The 25,536-nt window shown below is 43.7% G+C and overlaps 1 protein-coding gene across 1 annotated transcript in view; it reads left to right on the top strand.

Moving 5' to 3' along the window:
- The first annotated feature begins 21,110 nt into the window (after positions 1 to 21,110).
- Positions 21,111 to 25,536, top strand: part of LOC144824318 (uncharacterized) — a 69,817-nt gene continuing 65,391 nt past the window's right edge. The window contains exon 1 of the mRNA XM_078683436.1: positions 21,111 to 21,147. The gene's annotated coding sequence lies outside the window, so the exon portion shown is untranslated. The remainder of the gene's footprint in view (positions 21,148 to 25,536) is intronic.

Below are 25,536 nucleotides of genomic sequence, written 5' to 3'. Positions count from 1 at the left end.
ATTCATGACATTCAGTATTTCGTAACACACTGTGATTAAAGACAAGTGTTTTGATGCAATTTGTGTAGTTTTGTTCATATTTGCACAATTTTGATTTCATTTTGTATATTACGTACTGGGACCCTCTCTCTCTGTACCAGATAGCACCCAGGTCCCAGTGACTTAATTGGGTATACCCCCTTCTTTTACCACGCCTCCAAACAACTATCACATCTGTGCCTATGCGACCACATCATAACAGTCCTCTAAGTGCCCCACTTGCTACCCATTAAAGCACTACATAGATTTGCAGCGCAGACAGAAAATCTATGTAACACCCTCCAGGCAAAGACAAGAAACATCTTAGACACCTTTGGGAGTGATGGAGCAAGGATTCGCATGTACAGCGACTTGCTTGAATTCATGAACCTCAAATAACATTAATTAACTAATCAATATGTTTGTCTTATTAATTTGCCCCTTTTTCCGACATCTTTGGGTGTCCGAGAGATGCTTGCCTATGTGTTTACTTATCCTAATATGCTTGCAATCTAAAATGGCTGCTGCTACGCGGGAATTTCTACTGCGTATGCATTGGTCATACTCACGTGACGTGACGTACTCGCAGTTCTGGTGGAAACTGTTTGCACTTGTGCATTAGAGCTAAAATGGCTGCTTTGTGTTCTCACATGCGAGTAGCTTGCATTGCTACTTTTGCTATGCTGTTCGTTCTGCTTAATCATTAAAGCTATAGTTATTATAAAGTAATGGGTATAGAGTAGAGATTCATAGTATACAGTGTATTCATTTTTTTCTGTGTTCTAAAACTGTTTCTTTTCCATTGCATGGTACATTACGAAATATGGCCTGTTATCCCTTGCTGCACTCCATCTTGCTTGAAACTTAGTCTGCGCGAGATCTCCGAGTCTCCACAGCAATGACCTTTGCAACTTTGCCAGATGGCAGTCCCAGCCAAGATGCGCCTGGAAAGAAAAACCCTCACCTAGTCGAAGAAGCAGAACTGTACCAAACAAAATACCTTGTATACAATGTTAAATTCACCATTGTTATGTATAAGGCATATGTCATGAGAACCCAAAATTCGATGGGCGTGTATGAAAAATTCTAATGAGGGGCTTGAGAAAGCTCAAATCTTAGGAGGTGTGATGACCTGTCCTTTTCTTTTGTCCAATCGAAATTGGGGATCCTTACAATTGCAACATTTGGGGGGTGGAACGCTGACCTGAAAAACAGTATAACTTGCCTAGATTTTGCTAGAGAAATTGTCCGACTTGTCCGAATAGCTGACCTGTCACTGACCCAACGCACTCAATAGCTGATCGAGAACAGAGGTGCTGCGGAGCACTCTGTCAGACAGGCTCACAAACCCAATCGGGGTTTTGGGAACCTTAAGTGCTGGCGCAGCTGATAGCTGCAGAGAGGGTGTAGCGCAGGCATTGCAACTGAACTGCGGGTGCTGGTCTCAACGTTGGTGGTCCGGTTCTGATCCAAATCTGGTCTTCCTGTCCTGGTATCCATTTTGCACCTGCTGGCCTACTGGCTACTGTATTCCTTGGGGTTTCTCCTGTCCTTAACTGACCCGTGGCCAGGGTTGTTCTCCACACCATTCTAGGTAATTATAAATCTGTGAGGGAAACCCACTTGCATCCTTTCCTTTCCTTTCTTGAAACAGTTTAAATCTTATTTGCCCATTGTTCCTTTTTCTTACCCTCCCTGTTCTGACAAATAATAAAATCTTATATTTTAGTCAATTATTAGCATGTTCCATTTTCTTCCTATCCTTTAAGTCAATTGCGAAATACTGTTGATGAAGTATAGATGTTCCCTTTCTTTACCCTCCTTTAGCCGAACTAAAGAGGTTACACTGAATTATTAGCGTGTTCCATTTCTTACCTTCCCTATAGCTACATGGTTATTAAATTTTCGTCATTTACAAATTGAGCTCCTTTTCCTTTTATCCATTTCATTAAGCGATTAAACTGTGATTTCTAGCATGACCCCTATTTTTCCCGTCCTTTAGAAACACCATATTTAGGGGCCAATTATGATCGCGGACGGACTTGAGTCCGTCCGCGATCACCGAGGATGAGGGAACGTCCGCATGGGCTGCGGCGTTCCCTCCTGTGCTATTAGGATGTGACCGCCACCCTGGCGGTCACATCCTCTATTTTAACATTGCGGCGGGTGCAGCTTCAAGCTGTACCCGCAGCAATGTTAAAAATGCACGCATTGCATTTGTATGTAGAAAGGGGCAGGCACCGCGCGGTGCCTGCCGCTTTCTCCATACAAATACAGGGGGGTACCATAGGTACCCCCCATGTGCACCCCTCACCCCCCCTTCACCGCAACGGGCCCCTGCAGTGAAGATCCGTATGCTTTTCAACGGCGGTAAACCCGCCGCGGAAAAGCATATCTTGGCAGTAATCCTAATATGGCGGACGGTGTCTGAGAGACACCGCCACCATATTAGAGCTTTTCCGCCGCGGTTGTAAGCCAACCGCGGCGGAGAAGCAGCGGACGGAAACCAGGACCCACCAGCCATCCTAATGTGGCGGTGGGTCTTTGGTGGGTCCGCTGCGTTTTTTCCGCATCCTCCGGGCCGGCGGTGGCATCCTCCGGGCCGGCGGTGGCTTCCGCCGGCCCGGAGGATGCGGAAATTCCACAATCATAATAGGCCCCATGGTCTAATTTCTGAAGCTTCTTGTTAGCATGTTCCCTGTTTTTACCTTCCCTTTAGACTTCTAAATGGTTGGCGTAATCTATTTTCTACATAGTTATACTCTTTTCATGATTCTGGTTATTGATAGTTTGCTTGCTGCAAACCTTATGCTTTCAAACCTCGAAGAAGAATAGACAAAGGTTTTCCAAACTTCTTGAGTTTGTGGTTATTATAAAAGAGTGCACATGTTATGAATGTTATTTTAGACTGCTTATCTTTTCAGCTAGCTCCCTGATCCATTGTGGTCATAGGTACCAAATGACAAGGATTGGTAAGTCCACGGTATAGGAAACAGTTAGAATTTAATTGCTGGTAGTAGTGTGTAGGATACCCGAATAAATTAGTATGGTGAATTGAATTTATGGGCCCAAGTGTGCATATGGTAAAATTATAGTCGGGTGACTTGCGCGCTCTATCAGTAATTTTCTGGTAGCAGAACTATGGTTAGGGACTAGTTAAGATAGGTAGGTAGGTAAACTGCTGCTAAACAGTGAAAAGAAAATTTGCTGCTAAATAAGAATCGATCGATCAAATGAAAATTGTTTGAAATGTATTGAAATGTTTTGAAATAATGTTGATTGGCTGCTATATTGATTTATGTATTAACAAAACTCGTTTGTGAATGTTATATGTTGTCTGGAATCCCCGGGGGCAGAATAGCGAGCGGTAAGTGGAAGCCACGTCGCATAGAGGTCACTTATTCGCAGGAAAGTTAGTGCATGGTTGTGCAGAACTGGAAGCACTAATTAGGGTTTTTTGTATGAATGTATGAATAAATTATAGCAAAGAGTTCACTGGCAAAACTTCTATTGTGATATAACCTAGTAAGGGTCACACGGAAGGAGTAGCAGGTTCGTCTAAGCTTGATTGATAGCAAAGGGGTTCACTGGTGAAACTTTGGCCTTAGTATATATCCCAGAGTGGATGAGTCCGGAGGAGTAGCAGGTTCTCTAATGCTTGTGTGAAGAGTAGGCAGAAGGGATCTACTCGCAGTATATGAAAAGTAAACTGAAGGGATTTACTTGCAGTGAAACAAATCTTTTCTTTCTAGACACTCGAGTACAGTGGTGAATGTTTTTGCATTGTAAATTAAACAGAGCACTTGCACTTTAAATAAAGAATTTAATTTTTTATTACCTTGTGGAGGAGGGAGTCAGTTGCGGAGCTGCGCTGACGTCACTCAGTGGCGCGCTGGTATTGGTCCAGACAGCGGGCGTGTAACTGAGATAGCATTGTAAAGGAGTGGCGAACACAGGAGCGTGGGAACTCGTTTTAAGAGGAAAAGCCGCGCACTCATTGGTTGAAATTATTTGAAATCGCAAATTTGGTTGGTTGCAGAGAAATAAAAGACGGATTAGTATTGGAAGTGATTTTGTAAACAGAGCGGTTTTGTGAAAATATATGTGGTATCCAAGTCATCCAGACATTCGACCTGATCCAAGATATCAAGGTTTTGTGAGAGATCAGTGGAGAACAAATAGACCTAACATTATGTACGGAAGTAAGAGGAAAATGACAATTGTAGACAGAGTAAAGAATTATTTCAAGAAAGACAAGCCCATCAAAACTAGTGAAGGAGTTATTATTCCACCACCTAATACTCCAGCATCCTTTATGTTAATCGACAGAGGCTACCATGCTTGTGTATGGTTAGAAAATTGGGTGGAATATACTAAAGATGACGGAATTGTAGCATTTCCCTTAGAAGGTACATTTAACTGAAGAATTTTGTTCAATCTGAGAACCCGAATGAATGATTTACATGCCAGACTTAGACTAACGTACTATGAGGCCTTAGAAGAATGGGAAATAGAGGCCTTTGAGTGAGACAGGCCCAGAATTGACAAAGGGTTAAGTAAATTTTATCCGAAGGTAAAGAAAGAGACCCGAGAAAAAAGAATGAAAGAATAGAGACAGAACATGATGGTAGAAGGACTGTACCATGTAATAACAGTAGAAGAGCCCATGGGAGGGAAAAGGACCAAGAAAACAAAAAACTTAATGACCAGTGGTGATTCAGACGATGATTATCTAGAGGATTTATTAATGAAGAATCCACCACCTTATAATGAGGAACCCAGATCCCTAAGCACGAGAAACCCATTTCTGAAACCTAGTTATGGTGAGGGACCAAGTATGGCAAATCCAAGTGCCGCGAGTTATGGCCCTCCTATGATTCTGCAGATAGTACATGAAACCTCCGTGGATAAGGTACTTCAGGATAGAGAACGAGAGGCTTTAGTTAAACAAAGAACTGAACTAATCCAGAAAATCTCCCAATTAAATACCTGCCCCGAAGCTCTGACAATTCCAGTAACTATTGGCCCAGTTGTTCCTTTGTACGGGGATAAGGTAGCTAGTCCAAAAGCTCCAGTTATAACCACATCTGTAGTACAGCCGAGAAAAGAACCCTTGATAAGAGACGATCAGGCAAGTGAATGTGAATCTGTGATTTCCCGAATGGATTTACCGATAAGGGAACCGGAAGGGAGTTCACAGAGAAAGAACACTCCTTTTAGTTCAAGAGAAGTTCAAATCGAGTTATCTTCCGGTACCAGAAGTGCCACGGTAGTGACTCCTGAAGAAATCGACAGATGGATCTGAGAATTAGAGAAACTAAATCCTCAGCCGAAACCATTAGCTATATATAAACTGAGAATAGAATTGGAGGAACTGATGGCTGGGAATGTGGGTTTGGACAGACTGAACACTCTTAGTGAAGATGAATTGTTATACATTTGCAAAAGTATCGCCCATAATACTAGAGTGTACCATGAAAAATTAATGGACACGGCGGCTAGTATGGGAATAGACATTGGCAGATCTAAAGTGTTGCAAAAACCCTACAGTGCCGAATTTCCAGACAAAGATTTGGAAAACATGAACGTGTCAGGAAAAAAGGTGCAGGTAAGAGAATTACTAAACCTGTTACAAAAATGGGGAGATTTAGAAAAATGGAAAGCCAGGTGGGCAAAGAAAAAGGAATAGAGTAGATCAAAACAAATGACTTCTGAAAATGTCGTAAAAGAAGTAGAAAAGTTGGAAAAATTATATCCTATGCGAGAAGTGCCGAGTGGAGGATATGTACATGTTCCATGGTCCCGACAGGATTTTGTGTCCTTTACAAATGACTTCCCAAAATTGCGAGAAAAACCTGTAGAATGGTATAGACAGGTCGAGAGATTTGTGAAAGTTTCAAAATGCCTTCTGAAAGATTTGGATGGTTTCTTTGACATTGTAGTTCCTGTAGATTTGTGGACGGAATGTAAAATTGCTGTTGATTGGCCTAGTGAAGAGTTCCCTAGAGGCCCAATGACAGGGGCTCCATCCGAGGAAGTAATGATAAAATACAATCAGGTGATGTTGTATCTAAAAGGAAAGGTACCTGCAAAGGAGACTGATTGGACCCGAATAGATACAACTACCCAGAATCGAGATGAGACTGTACATTCTTACTATGAACGACTGTTACAGGTGTTCAAGACGTACAGTGGCCTGGACAATATAGAAATGAAGGATATGACCCACTTCATATATCGATTTGTGTTAGGGTTGAGGCCTGAGATCTCACAGTGGATCAAAGATAACAACATCTGCTGGCAAGCTAAACCAATTGACGAAGTCCTTAAATATGCTAAGTACTGTGAAGATGAGTTAGAAAATAAACGAAAAGAATTAAAAGAAATGGTCATGTGGGCACAGGTGAAATTAGCAGAGCACCAGGAGCAGCAATTGAGCAAAATGACTAATAATCAGAGTCAGGGCTCTGGGAGTGGGGGAAAGCCGAGAGTAAGAATGAGCAGAATGAGACACCACGGAAGACCCAGCAGCAGGTAAAACAGAATCAGTTGCCTCGTGCACCTAGGCCAAATTATAGGAGCAAAGCACAACAGGGTGAAGACACCGAAGTTTGGGAAGGAAGGGAGGATAGAAATGCAGCAACTTCACAATTTCTGTTAAATGACACATTCCTCTGTAACGATACCTACTGACTGTGCCTGAGGGGGGAGGACGAGGAGTGCGTGCTTGGCGCCTCCTTGCCGGTGGACCAGTCAGGGCCATACATTGAAGGAAAGGTTGAGGGAAATGACGTCACCTTTCTGTTGGACACTGGTGCTACCCGTTCTACTGTGAGAACAGCAGATGTTCCAAACCTATCCCTCTCGGGAGAAGCGATCCAAGTAGTGGGCGTTTTTAATAAGCTAATTAGTACCCCAGTTACAGAACCTATGGAAATAAAAATAGGGAATTTTAAAGAGATGCATAGATTTGTTGTCTGTGATTCTAGTCCTGTGAACCTACTAGGACGAGATTTGTTGTGCAAAATGAACTGTACCATCTTTTGCACTCCAAATGGCGTTGAAATTCAGACCCCAGATGAAGACGGAATTTACAAATTAATGTTGGCTAGATCCGACACAGAAATTAAAAAACTGACAATACAAGACTTACCTGAAGAACTCCAACTGACAGTGAAACTGGAGGTATGGGATTTTACTGGAAAAGATGTAGGATTAATGGCAAATGTTGACCCAATTACAAGAAGATGCAGTCTACCCAAATACTCGACAGTATAAAATGAGTGCAGAAGTAAAGGCAGGGGTTGCTATTGAAATCAAACGGTTGCTAGAAGCAGGTATTTTGCAAGAGGTATTGAGCAGTCCTTGTAACTCACCCATAATTGGCATAAAGAAACAGAGTGGTAAGTACAGGGTCGTTCAGGACCTGCGCAAGGTTAATAAGATCGTTGTTCCTTGATGTCCTGTCGTGCCAAACTCTGCAGTGATTCTATACCAAATACCATGGAATGCTGGATGGTTTACCGTCATTGACCTACGTCAGGCATTCTTTTCGATTCCATTGCATTCAGATAGCAAATTTATTTTCTCATTTGAATTTGACAGCCATGTCTACGTCTGGAATCGTGTCCCTCAGGGGTACACAGAGAGTCCTTCGATTTTGAATCAAATTCTGAAAAAATGCCTTGAAACTCTCATATTGGCCGGAAAATCAGTCCTGGTGCAATATATAGACGACCTCTTGGTGGCGTCTAAAAGCAGGAAAGTCTGTGTTATTGACACCATTGCTTTACTGAACCATCTAGGTGAAGGAGGACATAAAGTGTCGCCAGAAAAATTGCAGTTTTGTACCTCATCAGTGAAATATCTGGGGCACCAGATAGAAAGAGGTATCAGGAAAGTTACCACAGAAAGAATAAGAATAATTCGAAACACGGAATTACCCAACACTCAGAAAGAAATCAGAATGTTTCTAGGGGTTGTTGGATACTGCAGGCAGTGGATTGTGGGATTTGCAGTCCTAGCAAGACCATTGATAAAAATGACAAAGAAAGGAGCTAAAGATACTGTGGAATGGGATGAGGAAAGCATGACTGCTTTTGTAAAATTGCGAGAATGTCTGTGTACAGCTCCTGCATTGGGAATGCCTGACTACTCAAAGGAGTTTGCAATGTTTTCTGATACACCAGACAATTGTGCACTTTCAGTCTTGACCCAAATTCATGGCTTAACCAGACGTCCAGTGGCATATTTTTCATCCACATTGGACCCAGTGGCAGCTGGATTACCCGGATGCTTGAAAGCAGTGGCTGCAACATGCATGAGTCTTGAACAAAGTGAATCCATTGTTATGGGACATCCAGTAACTGTGTATGTTCCACATGCTGTTGTGATTTTGCTGACAAGAACGAAAACTCAGTATCTCACACCAAGTCGGCTGACTAAGTATGAGAGAATCCTTGTAGGTGCAGGAAACGTGACCATTGCTAGATGTAATATTCTGAATCCAGCTACTTTACTGCCTAATTCATTCTCAGCAGAAGTGAGGGAAGAAGTTGAACATGACTGCATTGATTTGACCGAGTTTAGTACAAAACCACACCCAGACATAAAGGAAGAGCCTTTAAATGATGAAGATTATGAGCTGTTTGTAGACGGCTCACGCATGCGACATGAGGAAGGAGGCCTAAGCGCTGCTTATTCAGTATGTACTTTGGGAGGTCCAGTGGAAGCGTCCTATTTACATGGAGTCAAGTCTGCACAAGTAGCTGAATTGGTTGCATTGGCAAAAGCCTGTAAATTTGAGAAGAACTCGAAAATAACCATATATACTGATAGCCAGTATGGTTATGGGGTTGTGCATGACTTTGGCCAATTATGGATGCAAAGGGAGTTCCTGACTTCTTCAGGCACCCCTATCAGAAATGGAAATTATGTGCAGGATTTACTGGAGACAATCCAGTTACCAAAAGAATTGGCTGTGGTCAAGTGTGCTGCTCACAAATCTGGCAATGACAAAGTGACAGCAGGTAATCGATATGCTGACCAGTTAGCCCAGCATTGTGCAAAGTACAGGATGGCTATAAATATAAAGGTTGGGGGGAACGGAAACAGCTGCCAACTTTTGATGCTAGAAGGAATAAATACATGGGAGTAAGTGAGAGACTTACAGGACACAGCAGAGCCACACGAAAAGGAAAATTGGAGAAAATGTGGTTGTCAGAGGAGGGTGGAAGATGGTGTCATTGTTTACCTTGATGGTATGCCTGTGTTGCCAGACTGTCTGCTTGCTCCAATGGCTAGGTTGATACATGGAGACACACATTTGGGAAGAGATGCAATGATTCGCATATTCAGACAGACATGGTTCAACTCGAAATTCAGAAACATAGCAGAGGCACTCTGCCAAAGGTGTCTGATTTGTCAGCAATTTAACCCAGGAAAGAAAACTGTAGTATTGCCAGGAAGGATTGGAAAGGCAGAGGGCCCTTTTATTCGGCTGCAACTTGACTTTATTCAGTTACCCCCTTGCCGAGGAATGAAATACATACTTGTCTTTGTCTGCCTATTTTCGAAGTGGGTAGAAGCCTACCCCACACGCAGGAATGATAGCCTCACTGTAGCCAAGTTGTTACTTAGGGAACTTATACCTCGGTACGGATTTCCAGTCACAATTGAATCAGACAGAGGAAAACATTTTCATAGTGAAGTGATAAAACAGATTTGTGAAGCATTCAAAATCACGCAAAAACTGCACTGTGCATCTCGCCCAGAGGCTTCTGGAGTAGTAGAACAGCTGAATGGCACAATCAAATCAAGATTGGGAAAAATGTGTGAATTCACTCAAATGGAATGGCCAGATGCTTTGCCCCTTGTTTTGATGGGACTTAGAAGTATTCCAGACCGGAACACGGGCTTGAGTCCCCATGAGATATTGATGGGAAGAGCAATGCGGCAAGCATGGGTGCCAGGATACAAACTGATAAGCATATCTGATGATTTGGTTCTAGAATACTGCAAAGAACTGGCTGACAAAGTGCGTTCTATCTCTCACCAGGTTAGGGAAGACGCTGTCGCCAGACCAACAACTCCAGCACATGACCTGAACCGAGGTGATTGGGTCGTAATAAAGAAACATACTCGGAAAGTTGCCTTGCACCAAGGTGGGGAAAACCACGACAAGTAATTCTGGTTACCACCACAGCTGTGAAATGTGCAGGAGTACCACGGTGGATCCATGCCAGCCATACGAAGAAAGTGACTGAACCTGAAGAAACTGAAGCTGAGGGTTGTGCAGCTGAGGGGTCCCAAGATATCGGTTCTGAAGTAGCTGAAGAAGAACAACCGAGCTCCAGTCAAGATGATTGGGTCCCAATAATCGACCTGACTATAGATCCTGTGAGAACAAGAAGACAAACCTATTCAGATAGACAGTGGGATAGTGAGGACGAGACAGGTGTAGAGGAAGATACTCAGATAATCGAAATCCAAATCAAATCTGATTCTGAGGAGGACCAGATGGGAAAGAACAGGTAATTGACACTCCCCCGAAAACTCCTGAGCCAGAAGAGGGACAGATAGACATTAGGGCAGAGGTTCAAGCAGAAGTAAATCAAAGGTTCGAAGTGCTTGAACAGGACCAGATAGGGCTAGACAATTGCGTTCAGGAAGACGAAAACAAAATAATTCAAAGCCAAACTCAGCATATACCTGAACAAGGCCAGTTTAGGGACCAGGCAGAACAAACTGATATAAGACCTGGACCTAGTCAGTTAGGGAGAAATACAGAAGACGATTCTGAAACAAATGTGCCACAACTGAACGAAAATAAAAGAGTGTTCGAAGAAAGCCAAGACACAGTGCCAGTTAAAAGACTCAGAAAAGGAGACGCATTACCTAGATTTGTCAAGAGACTGAGACTGCGACTAAAGACAGTAAACGAAGAACCTGAACAGATAAATGAAGTCTCAAGTCAAACTGATCCGTCTGTGATAAAAACCAGGGGAAGGAGTGCCCGAATAAAGAGACTGAATAACAAGTATCAGAGTCCTGAGTGTACTTACTTTGTATTGGAAGACTTTGAAAATCTGGAAATAAGTGACGAAAGTGATGAAGAATTGATTACTGATCAGACCCACGAAGAAGCGAAATCAACCTGAAAGTTGCCCGAGTGAGCAAGCTGTGAAGATTACAAAGAGGGGTTGAAGCTTCTTTGAGTCAAAATGTCTGATTCCTCTGTGAATGGGAGACCGAGACGAGGTTGTTTTAAGTATGTTTATGTAGTGTAGCAATAGTACTTATACTTTGGATAGGACTAACAATAGCTATTCCTTCTATGATGAGTAAAGACCCAAACCTGTACCCTACTAATCAATTGCCAAGAGACACTGTAGAATTGCAGACTAGAAATACACCACAAAGAGTAGATGCACCAAAAAAAGCATTTGGCCTTAAGCAACCCAAAATAGACTTAGAAGCACCAGATGAGGAAGGACTACATTATAATAGAATTAAGAACAAAACTCATTTAAATGTTTTCGCAAACCTATTAGTACATTATGTGGAAGCTATGGAAATAGACGACTGTTATGTTTGTATGAAGCTGCCTACTTCGGTTGCTGAAGGTGTGACGTACCACCATTTGCCCTTAACCTATGGAATTTCATGTAGTATTTTAGCTAGTTTATTTTACAAGAGAGGACCTTTACAGTATTAATATTCAAACTTTGATGTGATATTTTCTGAACTTCCTGTATGAAGAAACCTGAACCCTCTACATACGACTAGAGATGTAGCAAAATACATGAACGAATATTTTCTAACTGTAGGTAAAATAAGTATAGAAGACGCACACAAAGATAACTTGACCTGTTCAGTACACGAAAAAGAGAAAGTGTTTCTGTACATGGTAGAGAAAAGAAGCAAAAGTTTCCAAAAGAAAGCAAAAGACAAGAATCAGAAAGCCCCCAAATGGGCTGAAAGCATAGGTAGCACCTCAAATGGTGGGGCTAATGCTACTATGTTGCTGGATTTCGAAAAGAAGGGGAAACTTTGTCTTCAAAGAGAAAGAACCAGTTATTATAACAATATATTCATCGGTTCCAGTGAATGCGAGCACAATTACAAGGTAAATGGGGGTTGGGGTTTCAAAGATGGGTCAGAGCCTGTGTTTCCTGGAATTTATTATGTATGTGTGAACAAGGCTTACTTCAAATTGCCCGACCATTGGTACGGGAGCTGTTACTTTGGTATTGTCTTCCCAAAGATATACCATGTGGGGAAAATCACTGGAAGCACTGAAAGAACTAATGAATTAGTATGTATTAAAAGAGAAAGTGTTGGTGAAATAGTAGGTGATATTTTTAGTGCATTGATACCTACAGTGGGAGTGCCTCTGAACACACACAGAATTTGCAAATTGTCAACAGTAGTAGATCGGTTATCAACTGACACTGCTGGAGGTTTCCTGATGTTCAATACCGAACTGGTTGCGATCAGATCAATGGTTTTACAAAATCGACTTGCTCTTGATACATTATTGGCTAAAGAGGGCGGAGTCTGCAGAATGTTGAAAGTGCAACATTGTTGCACTTACATACCCGACATAAGTGTGGAAATTATCGGGTATGTGAGAAACATTACAAATTTAGAAAAAGAGCTTAAACCACTGGAGGTTGGCAGTGCATGGAAGAGACTTACTGATGGTCTCTCCGCTGTAGGTAGTTGGTTTTCTAATTTAGGTAAAAATCTTGTAAGCAAAATACTGATGCCAATAGCGGGAATAGGACTACTAGTGTTCGTAATAATAATTTGCTGCAAATGTCGAAAACACAAAAAGAAATATACTGTGAATAGGCGGGGGACGAAAAGAAATCTCGAAGAACTCGAATTAGAAGAATTGAACATTCAGATTTACAAGAGAGTGAAAAATTCTCATCCTAATAAAGTTAATGAGAAAACACAAAATAGAAAGTTTGAGGAGATTGAACTGGGTGATATGTGAGAAGTTGGCATCTAGTTCCATTAATTGTGATGATATAAAATATCATCAAAGAGAGGATTGATGGAGAAAGGATTTGCACGTACAGCGACTTGCTTGAATTCATGAACCTCAAATAACATTAATTAACTAATCAATATGTTTGTCTTATTATTTTGCCCCTTTTTCCGACATCTTTGGGTGTCCGAGAGACGCTTGCCTATGTGTTTACTAATCCTAATACGCTTGCAACCTAAAATGGCTGCTGCTACGCGGGAATTTCTACTGCGCATGGGTCGGTCATACTCACGTGACGTGACGTACTCGCAGTTCTGGTGGGAACTGTTTGCACTTGCACATTAGAGCTAAAATGGCTGCTTTGTGTTCTCACATGCGAGAAGCTTGCATTGCTGCTTTTGCTATGCTGTTCGTTCTGCTTAATCACTAAAGCTATAGTTATTATAAAGTAATGGGTATAGAGTAGAGATTCATGGTATACAGTGTATACATTTTGTTCTGTGTTCTAAAACTGTTTCTTTCCATTGCATGGTACATTACGAAATATGGCCTGTTATCCCTTGCTGCACTCCATCTTGCTTGAAACTGAGTCTGCGCGAGATCTGCGAGTCTACGCAGCAATGACCTTTGGAACTTTGCCAGATGGCAGCCCCAGCCAAGATGCGCCTGGGAAGAAAAACCCTCACCTAGTCGAAGAAGCAGAACTGTACCAAACAAAATACATTGTATACAATGTTAAATTCACCATTGTTATGTATAAGGCATATGTCATGAGAACCCAAAATTCGATGGGCGTGTATGAAAAAATCCAATGAGGGGCTTGAGAAAGCTCAAATCTTAGGAGGTGTGATGACCTGTCCTTTTCTTTTGTCCAATCGAAATTGGGGATCCTTACAATTGCAACATTTGGGGGGTGGAACACTGACCTGAAAAACAGTATAACTTGCCTAGATTTTGCTAGAGAAATTGTCCGACTTGTCCGAATAGCTGACCTGTCACTGACCCAACGCACTCAATAGCTGATCGAGAACAGAGGTGCTGCGGAGCACTCTGTCAGACAGGCTCACAAACCCAATCGGGGTTTTGGGAACCTTAAGTGCTGGCGCAGCTGATAGCTGCAGAGAGGGTGTAGCGCAGGCATTGCAACTGAACTGCGGGTGCTGGTCTCAACGTTGGTGGTCCGGTTCTGATCCAAATCTGGTCTTCCTGTCCTGGTATCCATTTTACACCTGCTGGCCTACTGGCTACTGTATTCCTTGGGGTTTCTCCTGTCCTTAACTGACCCGTGGCCAGGGTTGTTCTCCACACCTTTCTAGGTAATTATAAATCTGTGAGGGAAAACCACTTGCATCCTTTCCTTTCCTTTCGTGAAACAGTTTAAATCTTATTTGCCCATTGTTCCTTTTTCTTACCCTCCCTGTTCTGACAAATAATAAAATCTTATATTTTAGTCAATTATTAGCATGTTCCATTTTCTTCCTATCCTTTAAGTCAATTGCGAAATACTGTTGATGAAGTATAGATGTTCCCTTTCTTTACCTTCCTTTAGCCGAACTAAAGTGGTTGCACTGAATTATTAGCGTGTTCCATTTCTTACCTTCCCCATAGCTACATGGTTATTACAATTTTGTCATTTACAAATTGAGCTCCTTTTCCTTTTATCCATTTCATAAACGATTAAACTGTGATTTCTAGCATGACCCTTATTTTTCCCGTCCTTTAGAAACACCATATTAAGTCTAATTTCTGAAGCTTCTTATTATCATGTTCCCTGTTTTTACCTTCCCTTTAGACTTCTAAATGGTTGGCATACTCTATTTTCTACATAGTTATACTTTTTTCATGATTCTGGTTATTGATAGTTTGCTTGCAGTAAACCTTATGCTTTCAAACCTCGAAGAAGAATAGATAAAGGTTTTCAAAACTTCTTGAGTTTGTGGTTATTATAAAAGAGTGCAAATGTTATGAATGTTATTTTAGACTGCTTATCTTTTCAGCTAGCTCCCTGATCCATTCTGGTCATAGGTACCAAATGACAAGGATTGGTAAGTCCACGGTATAGGAAACAGTTAGAATTTAATTGCTGGTAGTAATGTGTAGGATACCCGATTAAATTAGTATGCTGAATTGAATTTATGGGCCCATGTGTGCATATGGTAAAATTATAGTCGGGTGACCTGCGCGCTCTATCAGGAGTATTGTGTAAAAATGGCACACTGCTCCAGTCTACGCTGAGTGCCTCTTCCCTGGGTATACCCAGTGGAAACAGTGCCAGTGTGCCACATTGCAAAGAAAATTGCCCACCACAGTACAAGTGAACTGTTAGGTGTGACTCTAATACACTTCTCACATAGGCCATACTACAAATCCACACCCTTCTTGCCAAGCACAAGGAAGAGTGTGTTCTCGTTCACCGCAAGCCCATCAATGCCTTTTCAGGAGTATGGAGTGCAATATAAATGCAACTACAATACAGTGCAACTCAGTGATGTATCCCAGGTCTTTCCCAGATGCTGATCAATAACATGAAGTGTCAAAGATATCACAATGCGTCAGTTAGAGACATGAATCATCTCGGGCATGCTCCAACTCCAATCAATGCCACAATGTGCTCAGATATCCAGATATCAGATACGTCAGCCAATGCCCTGATGCACAATAGGTATCCCCTACTTTGCTCACATTTTCAAACTTAACAAACTTCACACTTTGTGAAATATAAAACTTTGTCAAAAAATTACTAATGTTTGTGATTAACTTGACTTTTGAACTCCATATAGTCCCAGTATTGGTTTCACAAAAATGGTATTCAACCTTTTTTTTCTAGAAAACCACACAGTTACACTATTATATATTCCCTTATAAGCTGATTTGATATATTTTCGCTAAGATATTGCTTAATCAGGGGGGTCATGATATCTTGGCAAAAATAGGCTTAGCGACCGACAAAAATCTCAATCCACAAAACGGAGCACAATTATTGTCATGGTGGTAGACATGGAGGTAAGAATTAAATCTTGCTGTCTTTGGAGTGAATTTCGCATTGCAAATAATCCACAGACACCTGCAGTGACTAAGGATTTAGAGTGTTCATCTGGTGAATAATGTACCAGCATGTCTAAAAATCAATCAAGCATCGTCACAAAGAAGCATTCCAGAATATTTAGACCAGTAGAACCAGGTACAGAGATTTATTTTTTCTCTCTGCACTGAGTGGCCCCTTCAAGACAACTGCTCAGAACTTCAAGATTTTGTGAAATGTGGCAGCAACAATGCCAATGCTGATGTCTTGATTTGCTAGAAAGGGGTCTGTACAACCAATGAATCTGCTGAGTTCGGTCAAAGGCCTCCCCCTACGGTCAAGCATATTTGACTTTTGAATGTTTCCAGGAGGGATTGGGATGAGGGAAAATTACTTTTGCCTGTGAATTTTGGTAAGGTTTACAAACAGAACACATAACAATGATTGTGCATTTTTGTAAATGCAAAAACCTTTTTTCCAAACAAATTGGGGCACATGCATCATTCATACATTTTGCATTTCTTAATTTGCGAAAATTACCGAATCGCAAATTAAGAATTGCAAAATGCTATGCATCATTTTTTTTGGTATTTATTTGTGATTCGGTAAAAATCGCAATTTTTACCGAATCGCAAATAAATACCGAATTCCTAACTGCTTTTTCGCAAATCCCATTGATTCCTATGGGCCGAAAGACCCATAGGAGTCAATGGGAAGGCATTTACGAATTCGCAATTTGTTGATGCATTCCAAGGGTGCAGGGGGGGTCCAAAGGACCCCCCCTGCACCCCTGAAATGTATTTGAAAGTGCATGTTTCAAACACACATGTCCTAAGGACATGTGTGTCTGTAACATGACAGTGTAAAAAATTTTTTTGCATTTTGAAAGATTTTCGCAAATTAACACGAGGGTCAACCTCGTGTTAATTTGCACTTCCAATTTCAAAATTCGCATTTTTTTTTAAATTGATGCATTGCATTAAAGGAATCGCACAAATGCGATTCCTTAAATGCATTCGCATTTTTAAGAAATGCAAAAAAATGCGAATTCTGAAAAAGTGTTTGATGCATCCCAAAAACTTATTTAGGAAGCGCAAACGGCCGAATTTACCGATTCGCACCGTTTGCACTTCCTAAATAGGTTGATGCATGTGCCCCGCGTTCCTGAAAAAATAAAAAATAAATGGTGTGCTAAAAGCGTTGTTGCTGATTTTTTTTAAACCAAATTTACTTTTGGAAAAAAAAATTACAATTACAACTTCGCAACTTTTGTAAAGGTTGCTAATATGCAAATGTTTGAAGAAAATCACGTTGTTTGCAGGGGAAAAACCTTGCAACTATGTACACCCATTGTGTGGATTGTTTTTCCCAAGTGTATTTTTTATTCTATAATAGGTTACAAAGCAAATGGTTTTATATTCTAGTCGAAAAAAACTCGTTGTCCCCTCTGTGCATCCATTACTAAAAGGTGCCCTTCCCCTGCGGCCTAACGGGGTTTTCCAGAATCTAGTCTACCCGGCCCTGGGAATCGTAGTTTTAATGGAGGTGCCAAACCCTATAATGAATGCAGCATTCTCTTTGCTTCCAAGAGTGAAATAAAATCAATTGTGCATACTTCTGTGTATTGCTTTGATCAAAGAGGGGTGGATGAGGGCAAGCAACATCTTTTTAATAAGATACAAATGTCCCTATTCCTGCTAGGCAAGTTTGTCTCAGACACAGAACAACCTACAGAACAATAGACCCAGCTCCCAATACTTTTCCCAAATTTTATTTTTTTAATTTACAATGAAACAGAGAACACCAAGCTTTACAGTTTTCATGATAACAATATTACAGCACAAGCATATGAAAAGAACACTGCATTTCAGTCGGAATTAATTTTAACATAGTATAAAACAACCTAAACCGGTTCACTTTAGCAACATCCTCATTTCCATTTTATTATCATCCCATCCCTCATTCCCAACCAATCAGAGATATTCTACAGCCAGGGCGTCATTTACTCAGTACTGTGGACTATTGCTGTACTATAATACTGGAGTCTCATTAATATTATTGTATGTTGGTCAGACCTCTACTCTTCTTGCAACTTTTTTTTTGTTGCTATTTTGAGTCCCTCAAGGCGACCTGGTGCCGTCAATAACCTGATCATTTTCGCCCACATCATCAAATCATCTGTTAATTTTTCATCTCGTCGAACCTGTTACATTTGAATATCTTCCGCAGTGGCCCATTCTGCCAACTTTGAGGCTAGCACTTAGCCAATGTGTGGCTATTCGTCTCCTAGCGAACACAGTGCCCAGCAGTATACGTTTTTTGCAGATTTTTTCTTTTTTTTTGCCATTGTTCCCAGCACACAGTGCTTAATTGTGAGGACCACAAATCTAACCGTGCTGCAGGGCTAGACGGGGAACCCATAGCACGCTGGCAAATTTTGTCAGACGAACCCCATCCGTTGCGTAGCAAGCAAGCACAGCGAGCGAGCGAGCCTGTAATTGTAAGGTAGGGCTTGTCGGGGTCTCCCCCCAGGGCATGAGTCGGGGGTACACGCAGGTCAGAGGTGCAACTAGAGCCAAATTTCGGGGGGCTGAATATTTAAGCAACAGTCAGAGTAGGGCTGCAAGGGCTCTTAGAAGGGGTGAGACGACAACAATTCTTCATTAATATGCAAATGGTCTTTTAAAGACCTGTGAAGTTCTCGGGTGCGGCTGTGTGTGTGCCTGGGAAGCCTCTCATCCCAGGCTGCCACACACGATGGGGGGGGGCTGAAGCCCTTTAAGTCCAATGGGTGTTGCACACCTGAAGCAGGTGGACGGTGTCCACCCACTTTTTTCACAGGGTGGACGCTGTCCACCCTGCCAAGAAGTTGGGTCCCACTGAAAAAGATGGTGAATTCATCCCAGTGTAATTTCCAATAACCTGGACACTTTCAGCTGCGCCTGCGCCTGCACATTATCTGCTTTCGAACTTCAACAACGGGAGGGGGCCTCTTATTTCTGTATCCTGCTGGGCCCATAACAAATGCTGAATTCGAGGGGTCATCAGGCCTCCTTTTGTTGCTGCAAGAGGAGTCGGTCCAGCATTGCTGTGCAGCGCTTGAGCATGGCCAATACCTCCATCCAAAACCCCTGTATACTTTGACGGTGCCATGTAATATGTATGACGTACGCATGACATCGAGGTCAGCCTACAGAGCAGTCTGGGTAAACTTTACACAGTTTTGTATGTCATATTACCATGATTGTACTGAACAAACTTAAAGCGCGCATTATTTGAAACAGTTCTTGCGTCTGAACAGGTTTTACATCAGTAGCAGGTTATTTCTCACCTTCTTGTCATTTACCCTGTCCTTTACTTTCGTCAGTGGTTTGTCTGTTCTCAGTGCTCTATAAAATATTGTTATCAGCCCCTTTCAAATTATCAACTTCAACATTTCTCCCATAGTGTGAGTAGGTGTCTCTAGCAGTTTGTGCCCCAGCTCTTTACTTATGGAGCCAGCTACCAAGCGCCCTAAGCCTATAGAAAAAACGTCCTTTGCTGGCTAAGCCTATACAGCAAGTTACTCAGTTTCCTAAATCTACAGAAAATTCTACCAAGCTCAATAAACAGTTTTAGACAATCTGTCTAGTTCTATACACCCATGGAGCACCCTACCCAGCTCCCTGCCCCTATAAAATAAGCTATCCATCTTCCTAGACTTGTAGACAAGCTCCACAACTTCCCAATTCTATGGATCAACCTTCTCAGCTCACTAAAACTATTGAATACGCAACCCAATTCACTTATCTTCTAGAACAGACCACCAGGCTCCTTGAGGCTATAGAATAACCGATTTGACGTTGTAAACCTGTAGAACAGTGCTACCCAAACTTTTTTAGAACCACAACGCATTTTTTAGAGCGACAAACTTTTGTGACCCACCTACCTTTGATAAACATGAGTCTTGGTGATGCTCAAATGTAATTAACCTAGAACAATCTAACCAACTCCTTACACCTGCCTAACAAGCTGACACAGCGCTTTGAGCCTATAAAACCAGCTACACAGCTCCTTAAAACTATAGAGCAGCTTAAAACCTAGAGCAGGGACATCTTTTGGAATTTGGGGGCCTGGGCCAAACATATTCTGGGGGCCCTTCTTCAGGACAGCCTTAAATTTATGATCCAGTTTCAGCTCTTCCATGTCCTCTTTGGCCCAGTCACTGACAGTGCACAGGCACACTCATCCAAATTCTAAATGTGTTTACATATAATATTAAGGGAAAGTGATGTGTATTTTCAATATTGTAACACCTTCAGCTCACAAATATAAATGCAAATAATCTTTATGACCCGCCTCCCATTTCTCATTTGTGAGGTCCTGCTTTGATCTAAAAGAAACTTTTTTAAGGATGTTGCATGAAACACAAACACAACAGTTCTCTGCAAAATGTCTGTAATAGACTCCACTCCCACATTCAAGATAAAGGAAAACGGCATTTAGAACGACTATCTGTTTAAGAATTATTTAAGGTAATCTTTTCGGTAATCAGGGCAAGTCTCTGTAGAACAGAAGCTCCCCACCTAAAAAGTTAGGGCCCAGGGCCAGAACCCACTGTGCCCACTGGCCTTAAAACGTCTCTGACTAGAGAACAAGCCACACAGCTCTACCAAAAATAGTAGGGTGTTTCATGTTTTGAAAAGATACTTAAGAAATCCCTTTTTGATCCGATCTTTCTTTTGTTTCTGGGTCACGTGGTCCCTGCCCTTTCGAGTTTTATTTGGTTGGAATGCATGTGACCTTTCTAAAGAGAAAAAAACAGATATATCAGGGTATGGCTGCCTGACAGCAAAATGAAATTTGACATGCCCTGAAGAAGCCCTTTAGGTAAATGACATGCGGTAATGTAAGGAATTAGTGATTTGAAACTTAACTAACGGAATGTACAGGTAACCTCCCTTTTAACACTTTCTCTAGGGCACGGCTGCTTAAAAACGACCACTAGAAGGGGCGTGGAAAAAGGGGCGGGGTGCCGATTGGCCGTAGACGTTACTCTGGACACCTGTACCTTTATACCACACACCAGGTAGCTGAGGCACAGAGAGGAGCTGGGGAGAGAACGGGACAGGTAAGACAATACGCATGGGCACTGAGAGAGAAGAGAGAGGGTTAAAGAGGAGAGCTAAAGGATAGAAAGAGAGAAACGGGGTTCAAAGGGGTATTTGTATTTTGCGCTTGTTTTTGCAGTGACTCTGAATTTTCCCAAGAAAGGCATGCTATGGACCAGCAGATAAAATAGCGATTGTGCAGTTAGTGGCTACCTACAGCTGTGGATGGAAGGCGGAGGCACAGATGAGGCGTTGACTGGCACAGGAAAGGTCCTACAAAAACAGAAGAAACAGCTGTGTGGCCTGTGATGCACCAATATAGGACGGTGTGGATGAGGGTGCCACCCTCGTACTGGCGCGTCCAGGTCAGTCACGGCGTCAGAGCGAAGAAGCTCTGATGCTGGTGAAGTAACTGATCGCAAAGCTACTGTGGTCTCGCAAGGCAGAGGCTGAAAGGAAGAAAGAAAAAGTACTGTAATAAGGAGAAAGGCAGAGCAAGGGATAAGACAGAGATGTGGAGTGGAGAGACGGGTAGAAGGAGTGACAAGTAGAGAGCCTCGGCTGAAGGTGAAGACAAGGGAAATGATAAGGAGGAGATGGGAGAAGGGGTAACAGGAGTACAAATGGAGAGATGTGGTAAACCCTTTCAGGTATGTATCAATAGCGCAGTGGGTGCATGGCTTCGGGCCCAATGGGTGAGGGGCCCACTGCACCTAAATTAGGATTTTTGTTGTACAGAACCTTGGGGAAAGGGCCCTCTTTACTTGTTTGCATGGAGGCTCGTGGCACCCTTGTTACGTCACTTGGAGGGGAGCACAATCTGCTAATTTCCTTCATATACTCCGGTAAAGAGATCAGGTGTGGTCATCACTCATCAGTGCCTTGTGAACGGCGGAGTGGGGCACTTTTGCACGTGTGGATTAGCTGAATCACTTGTCCATCAAGTGTGGGTCGTCCTGATCTGGATAACGATCAGTTTAAGTGAGAACGTTTCCAAATTCCTAGGGCCAGCATTAAATTTAGTTTCTAAACAGATGCCTGAAAAGCTAAGAAGGCTTGCAATTCTCAACTTTGCATGATTTTTCATATTTATTTCACCAGCTTTGTATAGTACGAGCTGCATAGTTAATAAAAAAGAAAGAGAAAGGTTGCCCACCTTTTGGCAGCTGGAATATCGCTAGGACTCTCTTTTTGAGTTTGCTGGAATTTGGTGCAGGGCTACTAGGCTGCTGTAATCTTCCATTCCAGACAGTTTACCTGCACCCATTTTTGGCAATTACACGTTATGCTTTCTATAATGGGGAATAACCGCACAGATGTGGGTTGTATGACCTAACAACGCATACTTTTACAACGCACACCTTTACAACTCATTTTTTACAATGCAACATCCATGACAACTCATTTCATTACAACGCATACCATTACAATGAATTTTTAAAAACTACCTTTACAACGCATTCCATTACAATGCATACTAGCTTTACAACGCATACCATTACAACGCATAACATTACATTGCATGTATGGTAAGTATTGGATAGAGTAGGGGTAAAAATTACTATTCTAACTCCAGGGGGTGCATCAGTAGGGTAAGTGATGGATAGTGTAAGGGTAAAAATTACTATTCTAACTCCAGGGGGTGCAACAGTAGGGTAAGTGTTGGATGGTAATGGTATGCGTTATAATGGTATGCATTGTAATGACTGCGTTGTAATGACATGTATTGTAATGGTATGCTTTGTAGTGTCATGCGTTGTAATAGTTGCGTTGTAATGCTCTATTATTTACCGGTAATCTTCATTACTCCGGGTCCCGTTGTCCTCGTCCCATTCATTACAAAGTGGAAATGCCCATCTCCCGACAGAAAAAAACAAGAGGAATGCTGGGGCACTATTACTGCCCCTCCCCCCGGGAGTACATAAGCAGTACTTACCCAGCAGCCCTCCTGTACTAACAAGCCCAGACAGGAAGGCCGGCCACCTGGGAGGGAGGGAGGGGCGCATGAATGGGACGAGGACAATGGGACCCGGAGTAATGAAGATTACTGGTAAGTAATAGAGCATTACCCCCAGGTCCCTTATGTCCTCATCCCATTCATTACAAAGTGGAGAAATACCAAAGCAGAAACCCGGCCTTCCGCACGCACAAGCACACCCAGGAAACCACAATAAAGCAGCAACCCAAGGGCGCACCGAGAAGGAGGAAAGGAAGACCGCAGAGAAACAACCGGACCGCAACCCAGCACAGGACAGCAGGGAAGCACCAGAGACAAAAAAAAAGGCCAGGGCTCCAAAACAGAAAAGGAGGCCGCCAACCCGAGAAACCGGAAACCGGGACCAGGACCAGGACACAAAGGACCCGCCAAAACAACCCACCGGAGAAGGCCGCCAAGCCCGGAACCAGCAGAAAAGGCCACAGGACCCGGCAGACCCACAAGGAAACCGAGACAAACCGGCAGAAAGCCAAAGAATAGAACGGACAACAGAGCGCAGGCACAAGCATCCAGAACAAAAAAGGAAGGAGAAAGCACAGGCCAGAAAACCGGTCAACCACCCAAAACCAAAGGACACGACCCCAAGACACCGGAGGCGGAAACCCAGCCGAGGAGGCCCAGGAAGCAACAAGAACCCAGGAGCTGAACAGGACCGAGAACCCGTCCCGAAGAACAGGGAGGGGGAAGAACCCCAAAACCCCAGAACCCAGCCGAAAGCCCACCAAGCAAGGAGAGGCCAACAAGACCAGAACAAAACCAAGAAACCAGGAAGGTCACAGAGGCAACGGCCACAACCCCAGAAAGACCCCAACCCCAAAGGGAGGGAACACAAGGCAGAAGGGGAGCACAGAGCAACCGGGAAACCCCAGCAGCCGCCCAACGCGCCAAGAGGGCAGCACAAAAAGAAGGCGCCCACACAGCACAGGACCACCCAGGAACCACACACCCAGGCCAGACAAGCGGCACAGGCAGGAGCAGCGGAAAAAGAAAGGCCCAGGTTGCAAAAAAAAAACAGGGCAACAACGCCAACAGAACCAGGAAGCCAGGACCAGAGCCAAGCAACCAGACCACACAGGCGGAACGGCAGGCACAAGCAAACCCCAGAAGGGCCCACACAGCGCCCAGACGAAGACAAAGGGCAGGCGGAAACGGGAACCCCCAGCACAAAACCGCCAGACCGCACAGAAGGCCAAAGCGGAAGCAGAAGGAGAAAGCAGAGGACCAAGCAACAGGAAATCAAAGACAACCCGCAGCCAGGAGGGAGGGACCCGTATAGGCCAGAGCACCACAGAACCACACCCCAATCAGAGAGGGAGGGGGGAGGGGCACCCAAACAGACCCACACCGGGAACAGAACCCGGGGAAGCAAGGGAGGAAGAAGCGAGCCAGGACCCCAGAACCAAGAAAGGAATAGGAGACGACCGGCAACAAATCCCCACAGCAGGCCGAAGGTCAGCATAGCCGGAAAGCCGGAGGCGGAGCCCGAGGCCACACAGAACCAGCAAGACGGCCGCAGAGCCAGAACCACAGAACCTCACACAGGCCCACAACACTGGGGAAACAAGTCCGGGAAGAGAACCAACAGCCGGAGGAGGCCCACAAGGAACCACCAGGAAGAAGGCCCCAAACCACAGGCCGGAGCAAAGCGGAGGCCACAGCAACAGGAAGACCCAGGCAGGCACCCAACCAGGCACCCGGCAGGGAACAGACGAGAACAAGCGGAGGCAGGAAGGAACAGAACCCGAGGGGACAGAGCACCCCAAAGAGCCCACGACACGACACTGGCAATCACCCAAGAGAGGAACCAGGCGTATACCAAGGGACGGGAGTAACAGGGCCAGGAACCAGGAGCCCCAAACGCCCACCATCCACACAGAAGCCAGGAAGGGAAAAACCAGGACACCCAAGCGGATCAGAGGCCACAAGAGCCAGACCGCAGCGGAGGCAAGGCCACTGAGGGAGAACAGCACCGCAGGCCAACCGGAACCAGGGGAGCCCACAGGACCCCCCAACCTCTGCAGCGGTCCAAGGAGCAGGAACACCAATCCACCAGCAGGTGGGGCAGGTAGCCCGAAGCAGAGGGGGAACAGAACGCACCCCCAGCAGGCTGACGCCGAAGAAGAGAGAAGCCACACCGAGACAAGATCAGCAGAGGTCAAGATGCAAGCCAGCAGGCAGGAAAACCCCAACAACACATGGAATCCCAGGAGTCAGCAAAGGCAGAGCCAGCGAAAGGAAACAGCCACCACAGAGGCGACCGGAACCCACGCCAACCCTAGGCAGCACACAAACAGAAAGAGCGAATGCCCATAGAGCCGCCCAGAGCAGGGGCACCCCCGAAGAAGAGAACCAGAGGGAGCAGACCCCCGGAACGCCCACCACCGGCGAACAACAAGATCCGGGGCGGGCCAGA

This window comes from Lissotriton helveticus, chromosome 3_1, assembly GCF_964261635.1.
Source record: "Lissotriton helveticus chromosome 3_1, aLisHel1.1, whole genome shotgun sequence".
NCBI classification, from domain to species: domain Eukaryota; kingdom Metazoa; phylum Chordata; class Amphibia; order Caudata; family Salamandridae; genus Lissotriton; species Lissotriton helveticus.
This window is presented reverse-complemented; position numbering and strand designations above follow the sequence as displayed.